This window comes from Colius striatus, chromosome W (genome assembly GCF_028858725.1).
Source record: "Colius striatus isolate bColStr4 chromosome W, bColStr4.1.hap1, whole genome shotgun sequence".
Lineage (NCBI taxonomy): Eukaryota > Metazoa > Chordata > Aves > Coliiformes > Coliidae > Colius > Colius striatus.
Window position 1 is genome coordinate 34903410 of NC_084789.1, and position 19241 is coordinate 34922650.

Sequence of the window (19241 nt, forward strand, 5' to 3'; positions counted from 1 at the left end):
GCATATATTTTTTCAATTTTGACCTGAGCAGTATAAGTGAGTGTAATTAGAGTTAGCTTTCATAAGAAAGCAGTTAAAAATTTGACAAAATGCTGTCTGATAGACTACATGGGGACCTACTTACTACTGTAGGTGGGATCTCCCTTCCTGATTTCTTGTATATTCCATACACAGTTCAATAACTTAACAGAAAGCATGTATTTTTTCAATAAGAGCTGAGCAGTCCAAGTGAGTGGGATAGGAGATAGCTTTCAAAGCAAAACAGATGAAAATGTGACACAGTGCTGCCTGATAGACTAGATGGGGACCTACTTAGTACTGTAGGTGGGGTCTGCCTTCCTGCTTTCTTGTTGCTTCCTTATCCAGTGATATAACTACCGACAGTCTGTGCTTTTTTTTAAGTGGAAGTTTAGCAGTCTACGTAAGTGGGATTTGATATAGCTCCCACAGGAAAGCAGGTGCAAATGTGACGCAGTGCTGGCTGATAGACTACATGGGGACCTACTTACTACTGTAGGTGGGGTCTTCCTTCCTGCTTTATTGTAACTCCCATACGTAATGGTATAACTTAATCGACAGCATATATTTTTTCAATGGGATCTGAGCAGTACAAGTGAGTGTTATTGGACATAGCTCCCACAAGAAAGCAGCTGAAAATGTGACACAGTGCTGGCTGATAGACTACATGGGGTCCTACTTACTACCGTACGAGGCGTCTGCCTTCCTGCTTTCTTGTAGCTCCTATTTGGAGTGGTATAACTTAACGGACAGCATATATTTATTCAATGGGACCTGAGCAGTACAAGTTACTGAGATTGGAGATAGTGGCCACAGGAAAGCAGCTGCAAATGTGACACAGTGCTGGCTGATATACTACATGGGGGCCTCCTTACTACTGTAGGTTTGTTCTGCCTTCCAGCTCTTTTGTATCTGCCTTATGCAGTGCTATAACTTAACCAACAGCATATATTTTTTCAATGGGACCTGAGCAGTACAAGTGAGTGTTACTGGAGACAGCTTTCACAAGAAACCAACTCTAAATTTGACACAGTGCTGGCTGATAGACTACATAGGGGGTCTTCTTACTACTATAGGAGTGGTCTGCCTTCCTGCTTTCTAGTATGTTCTATACGCAGGGTTATAACTTAACCGAGAGCATATATTTTTTAAATGATAGTTGAGCAGTACAAGTAACTGGGATTGGAGATATCTCCCACACGAAAGCAGCTGAAAATGTGACACAGTGCTGGCTGATAGACTACGTGAGGGCGTTCTTACTACTGTAGGAGGGGTCTGCATTCCTGCTTTCTTGTAGCTCCCATAACCATTTCTATAACTTAACCGACAGCATATATTTTTCAATGACAGCTAAGAAGTCCAAGTGAGTTAGATTAAAGACAGCTCAAGCAGAAAAGCAGCTGCACATGTGACACGGTGCTGGCTGATAGACTACATGGGCACGTACTTACTGCTGTAGGTGTGATCTGCCTTCCTGCTTTCTTATAGGTCCTATATGTAGTGCTATAACTTAAACGACAGTCTGTGTTTTTTAAATGGATGTTTAGCAGTACAAGTGACTGGGATTACAGATAGCGCCCGCAAGAAAGTAGCTGCAAATTTGACACAGTGCTGGCTGACAGACTACATGGGGAACTAAATACTATTTTAGGTTGGGTCTGCCTTCCATCTTTTTTCTAGCTTCCATACCCAGTGGTATAACTTCACCGAGAGCATATATTTTTTTCAAAGAGACCTGACCATTACAAGTGAGTGTTATTGGAGATAGCTCCCACAGGAAAGCAGCTGCAAAGGTGAAACAGTGCTGGCTGATAGACTACATGGGGACCTACTTAGTACTGTAGGTGGGGTCTGCCTTCATGCTTTCTTGTAGATCCCATATGCAGTGCTATAACTTAAGAGAAAACATCTATTTTTCTAATGGGAGTTGAGCAGCCCAAGTGAATGGGATAGGAGAAAACTCCCATACGTAATGGTATAACTTAATCGACTGCAAATATTTTTTCAATGGGCGTTGAGCAGTATAAGTGACTGGGATTGGAGACAGCTTTCACAGGAAAGCAGCTGAAAATGTGACACAGTGCTGGCTGATACATTACATGGGGACCTACTTAGTACTGTAGGTGGGGTTTGCCTTCCAGCTTTTTTGTAGCTCCCATAGGCAGTGGTATAACTTCCATCGACGGTCTTTATTTATTAAATGGCAGTTGAGCAGTCAAAGTGAGTGGGATTGGAGATAGCTCCCATAGGAAAGCAGTTGCAAATGTGACACAGTGCTGGCTGATAGACTACATGAGGACCTACTTACTAGTGTTGGGTTTGCCTTCCTACTTTCTTGTACCTCCTATATGCAGTGGTATAACTTCCTCCGATAGAATGTATTTTTAAATGGATATGACGAGTCTAAGAGCGTGTTTGGCAATAGCTCCCACAGGAAAGCAGGTGAAAATGTGACACAGTGCTGGCTGATAGACTACACGGGGTTCTACTTACTACTGTAGGTGGAGTCTGCCTTCCAGCTTTTTTTTAGCTCCCATAGGAAAGTCTTCCTTCATACTTTCTTGTAGCTCTCATACGCAGTAGTATAACTTCTACCGACAAAATGTACTTTTAAAGGGAGCTGACGAGGCCAAGAGTGTGGGATTGGAGATAGCTCCCACAGGAAAGCACGTACAAATGTGACACAGTGCTGGCTGATAGACTACATGGGGAACAACTGTGTCCTGTAAGTGCGGTCTGCCTTCCTGCTTTGTTCTTGCTCCCATATTAAGTGGTATAACTTTTACTGCCAGCATGCATTTTTTCAGTGGGAGTTGAGCAGTCCAAGTGACTGCGTATGGCAGCTACAAGAAAGCAGGAAGACAGACCCAACCTACAGTAGTAAGTAGGTCCCCATGTAGTCTATCAGCCAGCACTGTTTCACATTTGCAGCTGCTTTCCTGTGGGTCCTATCTCTAATCCCAATAACTTGGACTGCTCAACTCCCATTGAAAAAAATACTGACTGTCGGTTAAGTTATACCACTGCGTATGGGAGGTACAAGAAAGCAGGAAGGCAGACCCCAACTACAGTGTTAACTAGGTCCCCATGTAGTCAATGCTGGCTGATAGACTACGTGGGGACCTACTTACTACTGTAGGTGGGGTCTACTTTTCTGCTTTCTTGTAGATCCCATACACAGTGCTATAACTTAACGGAAAGCATGTATTTTTTCAATGGGAGTTCAGCAGTAAAGGTGATTGGGATTGGAGACAGCTCCTACAGAAAAACAGGTGCAAATGTGACACAGTGCTGGCTGAGAGACTACATGGGGACCTACTTACTACTATAGGTGAGGTCTGCCTTCCTGCTTTCTTGTAGCTCCCATACGCAGTGGTATAACTTCTACCGCCAGCATGTATTTTTTCAATGGGAGCTGAGCAGTTCAAGTGACTGGGATTGGAGATAGCTCCCGCAGGAAAGACGCGGCAAATGTGACAGAGTGCTGGCTGATAGACTACATGGGGACCTACTTACTACTGTAGCTGGGGTCTGCGTACCTGTTTTATTAAAGGTCCCACAGGCAGTGGTGTAACTTTAAAAACCAAACTTTTAAATGGGAGCTGAGCAAACCAAAATCCGGGATTGGATGTAGTGGCCACATGAAAGCAGCTGCAAATTTGCACAGCGCTGGCAGATAGACTACATGGGAACCTACTTAAAACTGTAATTGGGGTCTGCCTTCCTTCTATCTTGAAGCTCCCATACGCAGTGGTACAACTTAACCGACAGCAAATATTTTTTCAATTGGAGTTGAGCAGTCGGAATTTGTGTTCTGCCTGCTCCTTTCTTGTAGCTCACATACTCAAGGGTATAAGGAAAGCATGTATTTTTTCAATGGGAGTTGAGCAGTCCAAGTGAGTGGAATTGGAGATAGTTCCCACAGGAAAGCAGCTGCAAATGTGACACAGTGCTGGCTTATAGACTACATGGGGACCTGCTTAACACTATAGTTGGGATCTGCCTTTCTTCTTTCTTGTAGCTCCTATACACAATGGTATAACTTAACCGACCGAATGTATTTTTCAGGGGAGATGTCGAGATAAAGAGTGTAGGATTGGAGAAAACTCAAACATGAAAGAAGCTGCAAATGTGAAACAGTGCTGGCTGATAGACTACATGGGGACCTAGTTACTACTGTAGGTGGGGTCTGCCTTCCTGCTTTCATGTTCCTCCCTTACGCAGTGATATAACCTCTACCGACAGTCTGTATTTTTTCAATGGGCGTTGAGCAGTCCACGGGAGTGGGATTGGAGATAGTTCCCACCGGAAAGCAGCCGCAAATGTGACACAGTGCTGTCTGATAGACTACATGGGGACCTACTTACTACTGTAGGTGGGGTCTGCCTTCCTGCTTTCTTGTAGCTCCCATACACAGTGCTATAACTTTACAAAAAGCATGTATTTTTTCAATAGGAGTTGAACAGTCCAAGTGAGTGGGATTGGGGATAGCTCCTACAGAAAAGCAGTAGCAAATGTGACACAGTCCTGGCTGACAGAGTACATGTGGACCTACTTACTAGTGTAAATGGGGACTGTCTTCCTGCTTTCTTGTAACTCCCATATGCATTGCTACAACTTATACCGACAGATTGTATTTTTTCCAAGGGAGATGACGAGACCAAGAGCGTCGGATTGGAAATAGCGCCCACAGGAAAGCAGGGGCAAATTTGATACAGTGCTTGCTGATAGACTGCATTGGGACCTACTTAACACTGTAGTTGGTGCCTGCCTTCCTGCTTCCTTGTACCTCCCACAGGTAGTGGTATAACTTCTACTGCCAGCATGCATTTTTTCAGTGGGGGTTGAGCAGTCCAAGTGAGTGGGATTGGAGATAACTACCACAGGAAAGCAGCTGCAAATATGACACAGTGCTGACTGATAGAAAACATGGGGACCTACTTAACACTATAGTTGGGGTCTTTCTTCCTGCTTTTTTGTAGCTCCCATACGCAGTGGTATAACTTAACCAAGAGCATATATTTTTTCAATGGGACCTGAGCAATACAAGTGAGTGTTATATGAGATAGGTTCCACAGGAAAGCAGTTGCTAATGTGACACAGTGCTGACTGATAGACTACATGGGGACCTACAGACTACTTTAGGTGGGGTCTGCCTCCCTGCTTTCTTGTAGTACCTATACGCAGTGGTATAACTTCTATCGACAGAATGTATTTTTTCAATTGGAGTTGAGCATTCCAAGTGAATGGATTGGAAAAAGGTCCCACAGGAAAGCAGCTCCAAATGTGACAGAGTGCTGACTTCAAGTCTACATGGGGACCAACTTATTACTGTAGATGGGGTCTGCCTTGCTGCTTTTTGTAGCTCCCATACGCAGTGGTATAACTTCTACCGACACTATATTTTTTAAATGGCAGTTGAGCACTCCAAGTGAGTTAGATTGGAGATAGCTCAACTGCTGTAGTAAGTAAGTCAGTCTGTATTTTTAAAAAGAGCTGACAATGCCAAGAGCTTGGGATTGGAGATACCTCCCACAGGAAAGCAGCTGAAAATGTGACATAGTTCTTATTGAGAGAGTACATTAGGACCTACTTACTACTGTCGGTGGGTTCTTCCTTCCAGCTTTCTTGTAATCCTATATGCAGTACTATAACTTAACGGAAAGCATGTATTTTTTCAATGGGAGCTGAGCAGTGCAAGTGAGTGGGATTGGAGACAGCTTTCAAAGGAATGCAGCTGCAAATGTGACACAGTGCAGGCTGATAGACTACATGGGGCCTACTTACTACTGCAGGTGGGGTCTCCCTTCAAGCCTTTTTATAGCTCCCATACGCAGTGGTATAACTGAAGAGACAGCATATATTTTTTCAATGGGAGCTGAGAAGTCCAATTGAGTAAGATTGGAACTGGCTCCCACAAGAAAGCAGATGAAAACGTTGCACAGTGCTGACTGATAGACTACATGGGGAGCTACTTACTATTGTAGGTGGAGTTTGCCTTCCTCCTTTCTTCTAGCTCTCATTCATAGTGGTATAATTTCTACCGACAGTCAGAATTTTTTCAATGGGAGTTGAGCAGTCCACGTGAGTGGGATTGTAGATAGCTCCCATAGGGAAGCAGTTGCAAATGTGACACAGTGCTGTCTGAGAGACTACATGGGGACCTATTTACTACAGTCGGTGGGGTCTGCCTTGCTGCTTTTTTGTAGCTCCCATAAGCAGTGGTATAACTTAAACGACAGCATATATTTTTTCAGTGGGAGTTGAGCAGTCCAAGTGAGTAGGATTTGAGATAGCTTTCACAGGAAAGCAGCTGTAAACGTTTCACAGTGCTGGCTGATAGACTACATGGGGACCTAGTTCATGCAGTAGTTGGGGTCTGTCTTCTTGCTTTTTTGTAGCTCTCATATGCAGTGTTATAACTTCTACCGACATTCTGTATGTTTTCAATGGGATCAAAGCAGTCCAAGAGAGTGGGACTGGAGATAGCTCCCAAAGGAAAGTAGCTGCAAATGTGACACAGTGCTGGCTGATAGAGTACATGGGGACCTACTTAACACTGTATGTGGGGTCTGCCTTCCTGCTTTCTTGTAGCTCCCATACGCAGTGGTATAACTTAACCGACAGTTAGTATTTTTTTCAATGTGAGTTTAGCAGTCCAAGTGAGTGGTATTGGAGATAGCTTTCACAGAACAGCAGCTGCAAATGTGACAAAGTGCTGGCTGATAGACTACATGGGAACCTACTTACTACAGTCGGTGGGGTCTGCGTACCTGTTTTTTTTAATTCTCATACTCAGTGGTATAACTTAAGCGACAGCATATATTTTTTCAATGGGAGTTGAGCAGTTTATGTGATTGGGATTGGAGATAGCGCCCACAGGAAAGCAGCTGCAAATGTGACACAGTGCTACTGATTGACTACATGGGGACCTACATACTACTGTAGTTGGGATCTGCCTTCCTGCTTTCTTGTACCTCCCCTACGCAGTGGTATAATGCTGAAGACGACGGGAGACAAGCCCACCCTGTAGTGCAACAAGTCTTAACTTTATTTGCAAAGATACAGCTCTTTTATAGATATAATAATCAGGCTCATACATATTGCAAAAGCTAAGATCATCATTGGTTCCCAGTTAGGTGCAAACCTCGCCCTTGTTTTAACAAACTCCAGATAATTGTGGCTGCTTAACCCAAACTAAGCCTGTTATCATACAACTCTTCTGCTCTCACGTCCTTGAGCAGGAGTCCAATATCTTATCGCTTAATGCTCACTGCCTAACCAGCTGTATTCTATCATGTCCTCTTTCCTCTAGCCAAGTCTCCACAAAACTCACCACATTTCCCCCGTTTTCTTTTTTGGAAAATGATATTAGCCTGCCACATCCTCTCAAATGTTTTTTCTATTGTCCGTTGAATAAAATTTATAAAACAGGGAAACACTAACAATATAAATAAAACAATACCCATAAAGTCAATTCCATAAATTAGAACATTTCGCAACCAAGGGCCTATTCCCCATCCCTTAAACCACCCTTCAAGTCCTAATGCCTCTTCTTGTTTCAACCGATGCAATCCGTGTTTGACATGTATCGAGGTGGAATGGTCCGACAGATTTATACAACACATGCCCTCATATTCTTCACATCCATGTCCGTGGGCCTTATTTGCTGCTCCTCCTGGCAAAAGAGTGGCAACTATGACTTGCTTCAGTTCATTCCAAAATTGTGGGGGACCAATATCAGTACAATCAAACTCATAATAGCTACGTTTTTTGCGGGAGCTGTTATTATGGTCAGCAAGCTGCATTACCGTGGTTAAGTTAGGGTGGAATAAAGAGAGTTTCCCCAAATAACAGGGTCCACCCGGGGGATTTACTGCTATTCCGTTCCAGGCCCTTTCTCCACAGATTAAAAATATACCCGTGGGCAATTTCTTTGGAGACATTACAGCTGGAATACAATTGCTTAAATACCATTTCTGACTTCAAAGAAGAGTCTAAGGTGGCCCAATATTTTCAATTTCTATTAAAGTCATGGATATCCCATGACATAAAACTTATCCAATTTCCCCCAGTTCCATTACTACCAAAGCTCGCATCGGCACTTCCATACATGTCTATTTCCTCAGGGGGTGAGGCTAATGTGGTATTAAGGGACTTAATTATCTCACATTGACGTTTCCCATCCGAGTGATCGTGATCACCGCTAATTGTGTTCAGCCCTGTCCTATTACACAAGGTGTTATTGTCTACTAGTCCACAAAATTCCTCCGGATTCCATACGGGCAATCCTATCAAACACGTTTTAAAAGGATTAGTAACCCCTCCCAAACTAAGACAAAGAGATGATTGACCAGTTTCAATAGCAAAGATTATCCAAATATTTTCTCTAGGCTGATTAAAATGCATCAAGCTGTTAGCTATTATAGTTACATTAAAAGCTATGGTTATAACAAAACACCTCATTATTATTCATTAAATTCACTGTCTTTTTGTTATATAACCTTCAGTCTTTTCATTGTTAGCCAGTCCTCCAATGACCTCAAGATGAGGGTGTATTTATTCTACAATCTCTTCCTGTTCTTTTTACCGTCAGATGATTTGATCTCCGCAGCGTCAAGGACAGCTCTTGTCCACCTGGCTGGCACCCAAATGGATCCTGTGGGAGAATCAACGCACAAATACCCATGTCCCCAGTATGATACCCTGGCCAGAGGCTGCCATATCCCTGTTTTAGTGTCACGATATTTAACCCATATTTCTTTCTCTCTCTTCTTTTGTGCCTTTGGATTATGATGTATTATTACAGGTGGTAGCTTCTGTTCCCCAAACACACACAGGTGGTTCATAACAAATAAGGCCTTTAACAATTTCATATTTGGGTCTTTAACATCCCCATATTTACCAAGATATCTTTTGAGAGTCCCATTAGCTCTCTATTATGGCCTGTCCTGTGGGGGAATGGGGAATCCCTGCTACATGTTTAACTCCCCATTGCCTCATAAACTGTTCTATGCTTCTACTTATATAGGCCGGCCCATTGTCTGTCTTTATTTTCTGAGGAATTCCCATTGTTGCAAAACAACTATATGAAAGACGCCCCAGAAAGATGGCCCTCTCCCCTGTCTGTGCTCTTGCACAAATGAATTTGCTCCTTGTGTCTATGGTTACATGCACATATTTTAGTCTTCCAAACTCTGCCACATGAGTGACATCCATCTGCCAAACTTCAATCCCTTGTTTACACCATGTGCTCACATCTGCCACCACCAGCACCTCCTCTCACTCCACCCCGTGCCCCCCTCTTCTGTACCTTCCACCTCTCACGTTACAACCCGAGATCTTCCGGACGCCTACCACATCTCCCGCTCCCTATGCTCGATGACTCCAGTGTCCTGTGGCACGGACTGATACATTACGTGTCTGCCTAGCACATATGCTAGCTGAACCAATTGCAGGAAGATATGATCAGGTGCTGGTTGTGTTCCACTTCACTATTCAATCCTGCCAATAGTTGAGTTACTCCATCTTAATATGCATCACAGCGAGCACTCCAAGGAACACCACAATCTGCAAGAGAGACTCAGTAGACCGTTATATCTTCTGCGTCCCATGATCTCCCCCTCCCTAAGACGGTTGAGCTATGAGTGCATTTAACGACCACCGGTCCCTGGCTAGTGTGAGGGATACCGTGGCTCAATGCATGGAGATAGCTGGTATGTCCATGACCCCTCCAGGCAGCCTGCTCCACTGATTTTAAAAACTCAAATTTTACTAACAAGAATCAGATCTCCATAATCAGCAGCAAAGCTAGCGTGTTTATATTACTTCTAATTGGTCCTTTCTCTAAAAGTCAGCTGTAGTTTTCTGTGACAAGCCTTGCGGTTTCACACGCTGCCCTAGACTCCTCCCTGCCCAAAGCTGCTATCTCGTATGCATTTTTGCTTCTTCGTTTCTCACAGTCGAGAGCAGCTCAAGGACAATCTGCACATTAGTTTAGCAACTCATGCCTGGTAAGCTTCTTCTTATCCACTAAAAAAAAAAAAAGCACAGCTGACAAACAAAGTTATTATACTCGTGCTAAAGGTAAAATCTCTATCAGGTCTATTTTGCAAAGTTGTATGGCTAATACTACTTACATTACTAATCAAGTCTTCTAATGTCATTGAGGTTTGGTTACTTTGTTAGGCCAGTATCCTAATTTGCATAGTTGAGTCAATAAAGCAGATACTCTTACACCTGGAGCAAATATACTAGTTGCTATTATTGCTGAGGGAGACCAAAGGTAACATAGTCATCACATTCGCCAGTAAATGCATGGACAAATTGTTTTCTACAATGATGTTTCTAAATCATTGTGTATTTAGGCATCAAGATCGTCAGTTGTCTCAGACTTCATGGTCCCCTTTGTAATCTCGAGGATATTCCAGGCCATGCCTTGTCCCCACAGATCAGAAAAATTCCCTTTGGTAACTGTACAGGCACAAGACTAGACCTGGATCTTTTTGGTGAAGTATAATTGCACCAAGATATTGTGTTCTTATACACGCCTAGGATGGGATACACATTCTGTCCCAAATGTTTTGGTATTGCTGGTAAAATTAAACATAACACAAAAGTCCATCTTTATAGATCCCAATAATTCTAACTCCTGTGGCTCTGTTGTCATTATTGGAAACCATGAAATGATCAAATCGCAGCTGTCAACTTTGCCATTAACCTTAACTAAGGGATTTGGTTTTAATGCATTTGGTACAGGCCATTGTGCCACATTTGATGGAACTCCCACCAAACAGGTAGAAAAAGGATGATCTGGAGTGGCCATTGATACACATATTGTAGACTGATTGATTGCTTTGGCCAGTGTAAGCCACATGTTTTGCTTGGGTTGTTGAAATTGCCTAAAACTGTTTACAACAATCATTTGAAGCATCAATAGTATGACAAAATCCTTTTTTTTTTTTTTTACTCCTGATTAAAAAAAAAACGATCCTTCACGAATGAGTCTAAAACACAGATCAGTTTTTATAAACCTTTTAAACCCTTTTTTCTTTCTTTTTTACTGTGTCACTGACTTCCCAACGCCAAAATGAGTCAATGAGTCTAAAACACAAACCACCTTTTAGCTTCTCAATGTCAAAATATTCTGTTCTTCCAAGTTCCATTCCTGACACCTAAACCACCTTAGAAAGTTTCCACTGTAAGAAAACCACTGTTCATCGTCATATTTACATCAAAGTGCATAACATCACGACTAACAGTTTTTACACTCGTTGAGGCAAGGTACTGAGGATGGAAAGGATGAGCGCAGCGGTCCGTGAGGGCTAGGGTGTCGGCGTGCGGTGTGTGGGGGGGCACTCCGGAGACACTGACCGGGCGTGGGAAGCGGCTGCGCGGCGGCGGATGGAAGGGATGGAGAGGGGGGGGTCTGGCTCACTCCGTGCCGTCCCCGGCGGCGGCAGCGCAGTCGGTATTACTCTCTCCCGTGTTTTCTTTTTCTTCACTCGCATGCCCGATGGTGCCCAGTCAAACATGGGGTCGCGCTCCGCCACTCTCCTCTGATCATCCTGCGCTGCACCCCCGCCCGACTCCGCCCACTCGGCATTCCCCTGCAAGTCGTCCCAGGGGTAACTCGGCGGACTGGGCTCGAATGGGAAGCAGCTCTCCCGCGGGAGCTCTGCTCCGAAGCCCCTTCGCCTCTCTGACTTTGTAAAAACTCTTGTGTAGAGAAGAAGTTTTTTCTTCACTCCGCGTAGCCGCACCACCCCCCGTCTCCTCACCAGACTCCGTCTTCTAGCTCTCATTTCTGCCACTCCTCCACGTAGATCACTCATCTTCGGTGGTCAACGAGGCGGCTGACTTTTCCCCTTTGTCCCGCCTCCATTTTCGTCAGGTGCCAACTTTGCCGGATCGTGGACTGGCTAACTTTTCTCTTTTCTCGGTATCATCCGTCTCAGCGCCGCTCCCGGCACTACTCTTGGTGCTGCTCCAGGCGCTGCTCTCGGCGCCTCTCCCGGCACTACTGTCGGTGCCTCTCCCAGCGCTGACCGTTCTACACACGGGGGGGGGGAGCATTACTTTTGAAACGGTAGGAGCCAGCGGAGTGGTTTGGAACCAGTCATACTCATAGTTTTTATTCTTACTCTGTGCTGCTGATGTGTGCTCAGCAGCCTTCTTTTCTGCCTGATGTTGCAACAACTCATTGTGCACTGTCCTCCAAAGCTTCCATAACTTTTTAGCTATCTTATCATCCTCCAGGATAGCCTCCCACAGCAAATCCTCAAATTGACGCCATTCGCTCAATTCATGCACTGTATGTGGATTCTGAAACACTCCCTTAGCATACCCATAAGCTGGTAGACCCTGGTAGGTCTTTTTGCAGATCTATACCCTTTATCTGCCGCTTCTGCAAGAATGCAGTAAATAAATCATATGCTGCTTGCCTTTCCATACCTATTTGTCAGCGTGCTGTTGCAACCCTTCAAGGTCCGGCGGCACATATTGGCCGGGCTCGTCTATACGGTCACCCAGGGCACGGCGTGTTCCCAATTTTCACGCTTATTGCCATCCTTGCTGCATAGGACCCTTCGTCGCTCCGCCGTGGCACCCAGTTGGTATATCACGTCCTCCGTGTATCGCGTCGGGGTCACCATTTGCTGAAGACGACGGCAGACAAGCCCATCCTGTAGTGCAAAATATCTCAACTTTATTTGCAAAGATAGAACTGTTTTATAGATACAATAATCAGGCTCATATGTATTGCAAAAGCTAAGCTCATCATTGGTTCCCAGTTAGATGCAAACCTCGTCCTTGTTTCAACATACTCCAGATACTTGTGGCTGCTTAACCCAAACTAAGCTCTTGTTTTCTCATCCTGTTATCATACAACTCTGTTGCTCTCACGTCCTTAAGAAAGAGTCCAATATCTTATCGCTTAATGCTCGCTGCCTAACCAGCTGTATTCTATCATGTCCTCATTCCTGTAGCCAAGTCTCCACATAACTCCCCACAGTATAACTTAAACGACAGCGTATATTTTTTCAATGGGACCTGAGCAGTCCAAGTCAGTGGGATTGGAGACATCTCCCACCGGAAAGTAGATGCAAATTTAACACAGTGCTGGCTGATAGACTACATGTGGACCTACTTACTACTGTAGCTGGGGTCTGCCTTCCTGCTTTCTTCTAGCTCCCATACGCAGTGGTATAACTTAACGGAAAGCATGTAGTTTTTAATGGGAGCTGAGCAGTCCGTGTGAATGGGATTGGAGATAGCTCCCACCGGAAAGCAGCTGCAAATTTAACACAGTGCTGGCTGATAGACTACATGGGGACTTATTTAGTACTGTAGGTGGGGTCTGCCTTCCTCCTTTCTTGTAGCAACCATACGCAGTAGTATAACTTCTACCGATATTCAGTATTTTTCCAGTGAGATTTGAGCAGTCCAAGTGAGTGGGATTTTATATAGCTCTCACAGGAAAGCAGCTGCAAACGTGACACAGTGCTGGCAGACAGACTACATGGAGACCTACTTACTACTGTAGGTGGGGTCTGCCTTCCTACTTTCTTGTAGCTCCCTTACGCAGTGGTATAACGTCTACCGATAGACATTATTTTTTCAATGGACATTGAGCAGTCCAAGTGACTGGAATTGGAGACAGCTCCCACAGGAAAGAAGGTAGAAATGTGACACGATGCTGGCTGATAGACTACATGGGGACCTTCTTAACACTGTTATTAGGTTCTGCATTCCTGCTTTCTTGTAATTCCCATAAGCATTGGTATAACTTAATCGACATCATATATTTTTTAAATGGGAGCTGAGCAGTCAAAATGAGTGGGATTGGAGACATCTCCCACAGGAAAGTAGCTGCAAATGTGTCACAGTGCTGGCTGATAGAATACATGGAGCCCTACTTACTACTGTAAATGTGGTCTGCCTTCCAGCTTTTTTGTAGCTCCCATACGCAGTGGTATAACTTAACTGACAGCAAATATTTTTTCAATGGGAGCTTAGCAGTTCAAATGAGTGGGATTGGAGATAGCTCCCACAGGAAAGCAGAGGCAAAGGTGCCATGGTGACGACTTCGAGACTACATGGGGACCTACTTAACACTGTAGGTGGTGTCTGCCTTCCTGCTTTCTTGTAGCTATCTTATGCAGTGGTATAACTTCTACTGACAGTCTCTATTTTTAAAGGGAGCTGACCAGGCCAAGAGCATGCAATTGGAGATAGCTCCCAGAAGAAGGCAGCTGCAAATGTGACACAGTGCTGGCTGATAGACTACATGGAGACCTACTTACTACTGTAGGTGGGGTCTACCTTCCTGCTTTCTTCTAGCTCCCATACGCAGTGGTATAACTTCTACCGCCAGCATGTATTTTTCCAATGGTATCAAAGCAGTCCAAGTGAGTGGGATTGGATATAGCTCCCACAGGAAAGAAGCTGAAAATGTCAAAAAAAACTGGCTGATACACTAAATGGGGACCTACTTACTACTGTAGGTGGGGTCTTCCTTACTGCTTTCTTGTAGCTCCCATACGCAGTGGTATAACTTCTACGGACAGTCTGTATTTTCAATCGGAGGTGAACAGGACAAGAGCGTGGGATTGTAGATAGCTCCCACAGGAAAGCAGGTGCAAATGCAACACAGTGCTGGCTGATAGACTACATGGGGACCTACGTAACACTGTTGTTTTGCTCTGCCTTCTTGCTTTCTTCTACCTCCCATAGCAGTGGTATAACCTAACCGACACCATATGTTTTTTCAATGGGACCTGAGAAGTACAAGTGAGTGTTATTGGAGATAGCTCCTACAGGATAGCAACGGAAAATGTGACACAGTGCTGGCTGATAGACTACATGGGGACCTACTTAGTACTGTAGGTGTGGTCTGCCTTCCTGATTACTTGTAGCTCCCATATGCAGTGGTATAACTTCTACCGACAGCATATATTTTTTCAATGGGAGTTGAGCAGTCCGAGTGAGTGGGATTGGAGATATCGCCCACAGGAAAGCAGATGCAAATGTGACACAGTGCTGACTGATAGTCTACATTGGGATCTACTTTCTACTCTAGGTGGGGTCTGCCTTCCAGTTTTCTTGGAGCTCCCATACACAGTGGTATAAATTAAGCAACAGCATATATTTTTTCAATGGGACCTGAGCAGTACAAGTGAGTGGGATTGGAGATAGCTTTCACAGGAAAGAAACTGCAAATGTGACACAGTGCTGACTGACAGACTACATGGGGATCTAGTTACTACTGTAAGTTTGGTATGCCTTCCTGCTTTCTTGTTGCTCCCAAACGCAGTGGTAGAACTTAAGCGACAGCATATATTTTTTCAATGGGAGTTTAGCAGTCCAAGTGTCTGGCATTGGAGATAGCTCCCACAGGAAAGCAGCTGCAAATGTTACACAGTGTTGGCTTATAGACTGCATGGGATCCTACTTAACATTGTAGTTTTCGTCTGCCTTCCTGTTTTACTTTACTTCCTATACGAAGTGGTATAATTTCTACCGGTAGTCTGTATTTCTTCAATGGGAGTTGAGCAGTCGAAGCGGGTGGAATTGGAGATAGCGCCCATAGGAAAGCAGCTGGAAATGTGACACAGTGCTGGCTGATAGACTACATGGGGATCTACTTACTACTGTAGGTGGGATTTGCCTTCATGCTTTCTTTTAGCTCCCATAGGCAGTGCTATAAGTTCTACCCCCAGCATGTATTTTTTCAATGGGAGATGATCAATCTAAGTTAGTACGATTGGAGATAGCTCCCACAGGAAAGTAGGTGCAAATGTGACACAGTGCTGGCTGATAGACTACATGGGGACCTACTTACCACTGCAGATGGGGTCTGCCTTCCTGGTTTCTTGTACCTCCCATATGCAGTGTTATAACTTCTACCCACAGTCTGCATTTTTTCAGTGGGAGTTGAGCAGTCCAAGTGAGTGGGATTGGAGACAGCTTTCACAGGAAAGCAGCTGTGACGCGAAGTTTTTTGGCTCTTGGCCTGAAAAAATCAAACTTAAAGTGTGAAAACCAGGCTCGAAGCCTGAAAAATGAACCAGACTCAAATTCTGAAAAACCCAGACTGAAAGCCTGAAACCAGGCTCGAAGCCTGAAAAACCTAAGCAGTCCAAGTGAGTGGGATTGGAGATAGCTCCCACAGGAAAGCAGCTGAAAATATGACACAATGCTGGCTGATAGACTACATGAGGACCTACTTACTACTGTAGTTGGGGTCTGCCTTCCTGCTTTCTTGTAGCTCCCATACGGAGTGCTATATGTTAACGGAAAGCATGTATTTTTTCAATGGGAGCTGAGCAGTCCAAGTGAGTGGGATTGGAGACAGCTCCCAAAAGAAGGCAGGTACAAATGTGACACAGTGCTGGCTGATAGACTACATGAGGACCTACTTAACAATGTAGTTGGGGTCTGCCTTCCTGCTTTCTTGTAGCTCCCATACGGAGTGCTATATCTTAACGGAAAGCATGTATTTCTTCAATAGGATTTGAGCAGTACATGTGAGTGGGATTGGAGATAGCTCCCACAGGAAAGAAGCTGCAAATGTGAAACAGCGCATACTGATAGACTACATGGGGACCTGCTTACTACTGTAGGTGGGGTCTGCCTTCCTGCTTTCTTGGAGCTCCCATACGCACTGTTATAACTTCTACTGACAGTCTGTATTTTTTCAATGGTCGTTGAGAAGTTCAAGTGACTGGAATTGCAGATAGGTCCCACATGAAAGCAGCTGCAAATGTAACACAGTGCTGGCTGATAGACTACATTGGACCTTCTTACTACTTTTGGATGGGGTCTGCCCTCCTGGTTTTTTGTTGCTCCCATACGCAGTGGTATAACTTAAGCGACAGCATATATATTTTCAATGGGACATGAGCAGTCCAAGTGAGTGGGATTTGCCTCTTCCCGGGCCAGGTCTGCGTGGAGGGTGGTCGGTGTCCCAGGGAGGTGAGGGCGTCACACACACAGGGAGGGGTTGGACTACCTTGGCCAGGTGGGCCCGAAGCTTATTCTTGGCATCTCGGCGATGCGGTTGGTGAGGGCCACGTTCACCCTGTTGAACTGGCACCGCATCTCGGTGGCTGTCACCTCCATCAGGTTCTCAATGGAGTCCCGCAGCTGGGTGGAGGCCACCCGCTCTCTCTGCGACTGGAGGATGTTGTCGTCGCTGAACTTGGCCCACGACTTGGGCACGGAGATGCTGGTGGGGGGAAAGGAGAGGCCCGCGGTCAGCCCGTGCTGGGAGGGCCAGGTCCTTCACAGACACAGCCTTCCCTGGTGGCCTTTCCTTTCGGGGAAAGGGAGCGGCACCGAGCATCCCGGGACGGCCGGGTGCCAGCGCTGCGAGGCGCGCACTCAAGTGGCATCCACCCGCTGCACCCCGTGGTAGTAGCTGATGCCGTCGGAGCAGTTCCTCAGCTGGTGACACTTGTCGTTGATGCGGCGGGCTGCCTGCTTGTTGGCCAGGTCCTTCTCCAGCTCGTGCTGGGCCGCCCAGTTGGTCGTGTTGGGCCGCCCACAGCCGTGGTGGCCACGTGTGGGTGGGACGGTCTCCTCCCCTTCCCATGACCATGCAGCTCCCTTTCTCCCTTCCTCCCACCCCCCCCCTCCATCCCTCCCGGGCAGCTCTGTGCTCCCACCAACATCACTGCCCGCTCCCCAGGGAGATACGGGGCTCCTCCTTACATGAGCTGGGCTTTTGCCTTCTCCAGGAATAGCCGTATCCTCTCCTGGCAGGTCCTGATGCCATCCACTTCCTGGGCAGAGAGAGACAAAGCACAAGCCATCAGAGGCCATGCTCCAGCGTCACGGCTGACAGCTCTGCTGACCTCAACTGGAAGGTGGGATCTGCGTCCAGACTTACTGTTAAAAGCTCTTTCTCCACCTCGTCATGGACAAGGTCGATGCCCATCCTCTTCTCCCGCTGCAGGAGGCACTCCCGAGCAACCTGTTGGGGAGAGGCCGTTGGTGCCAGCTGCAGGGCTTCCCGCAGGGATGCTGCCCAGCTCAGGACAGGACAGACAAGAAAGGGGAGGTGGACACAGAGACGAGGACAAGGGCAAGCAGCACCCTGAGCAGCCGGTTTAGGCCACGACTAATGGACGGCAGAGCTTGTTTCATGCAGCGGCAGCATGAAAGCCCCAGGAGAGAGCACACGTGTCCCTGGTGCAGCGGCAGCAGTGGACTACAGCTTGCGACCCACGCACAGGGTGCTCACCTGGAGAGGGGCCTCTGTCTCGGCCAGAGCTCTCTCCAGCCGTGCCTTCATCTCTCTCAGGGCATCGCTCTTCTTGATGATCTCTGCCAGCTCATGGCAGAGCTCCGCCTTCCAAAACTCAATGTCACTGACTCGCTGCCCCAGCTTCTTTGTGTTGTCTGCCTGGCTCTTGCTGGTCTGTTGGTATTTGTCCTGCACCAGGCGGGAGGTATCAGCCGTCAGCAGCTCCGCCTTGCTCTGGGACGTCTCCGCCTCGTGGTAGTTGCTCTGGTTGGAGTGGTACCAGTCGCCGGGGCTGTAGCGGGTGAAAAGCGCCGTTCTGTTTGACACAGAAGGCAGCATCTCGCTGGGGCTCAAGCCCTGGCAGGTGCCAGACAAGGGAGCCAGAGTGGGGTGGGTGGCAGCGGCCTTATAGTAGGCTCTGGGCATCCAGGGGGGGCCGTAGCTCTGCAGCACGGCGTAGCGAGGAGCACGGTTCTTGTAGCTCGAAGCCATGGGGCTGATGACAGGCAGAAAGCGGGCAGGAGTTGACTTGGGGTGAGCGGATGTGGCGGTTAAGGGAGAGCCAAGCAGGTCCATTCTCTTCCGGGACGTGTCCTGCACAGAGGAGACGGGAGAAGACAACTTCCCTCAGTCAGCTCCTGCACTTGCCTGACAACAATAGCTGAGAGCACAAACGGCGACGCACATGGCACCCACACGTGGCCTGTGCTAAAGCCCTTGAAAACAAATCCCTCCCCAAGCGTTTGCCTAAGTCAGGGTTGGACTGTGGGGCTGGGATCCAGCACCAGGTCAGAGGACCAAACCACGGCTGCTGAGGAGAAGGACTGACACCGGGCCTTCATCTTCCTTCAATCTGTCAGTCCAGGGCAAGTGCACTTGCCCTTCCTCCACTGCCCATCTCTTTCTTTTGGCTGGCGTATCTGCTGACCTCAGAGGCCTCCAGGGATCATTTTCACTTGAAAAGCTCCATTGCCAG

The 19241-nt window shown here is 46.4% G+C and overlaps 1 pseudogene; it reads right to left on the bottom strand.

Annotated features, from left to right (window-relative positions):
* Positions 1 to 18841, bottom strand: part of LOC133628422 (tektin-3-like) — a 125114-nt pseudogene extending 106273 nt beyond the window's left edge.
* Between the last annotated feature and the right edge of the window lie 400 nt (positions 18842 to 19241).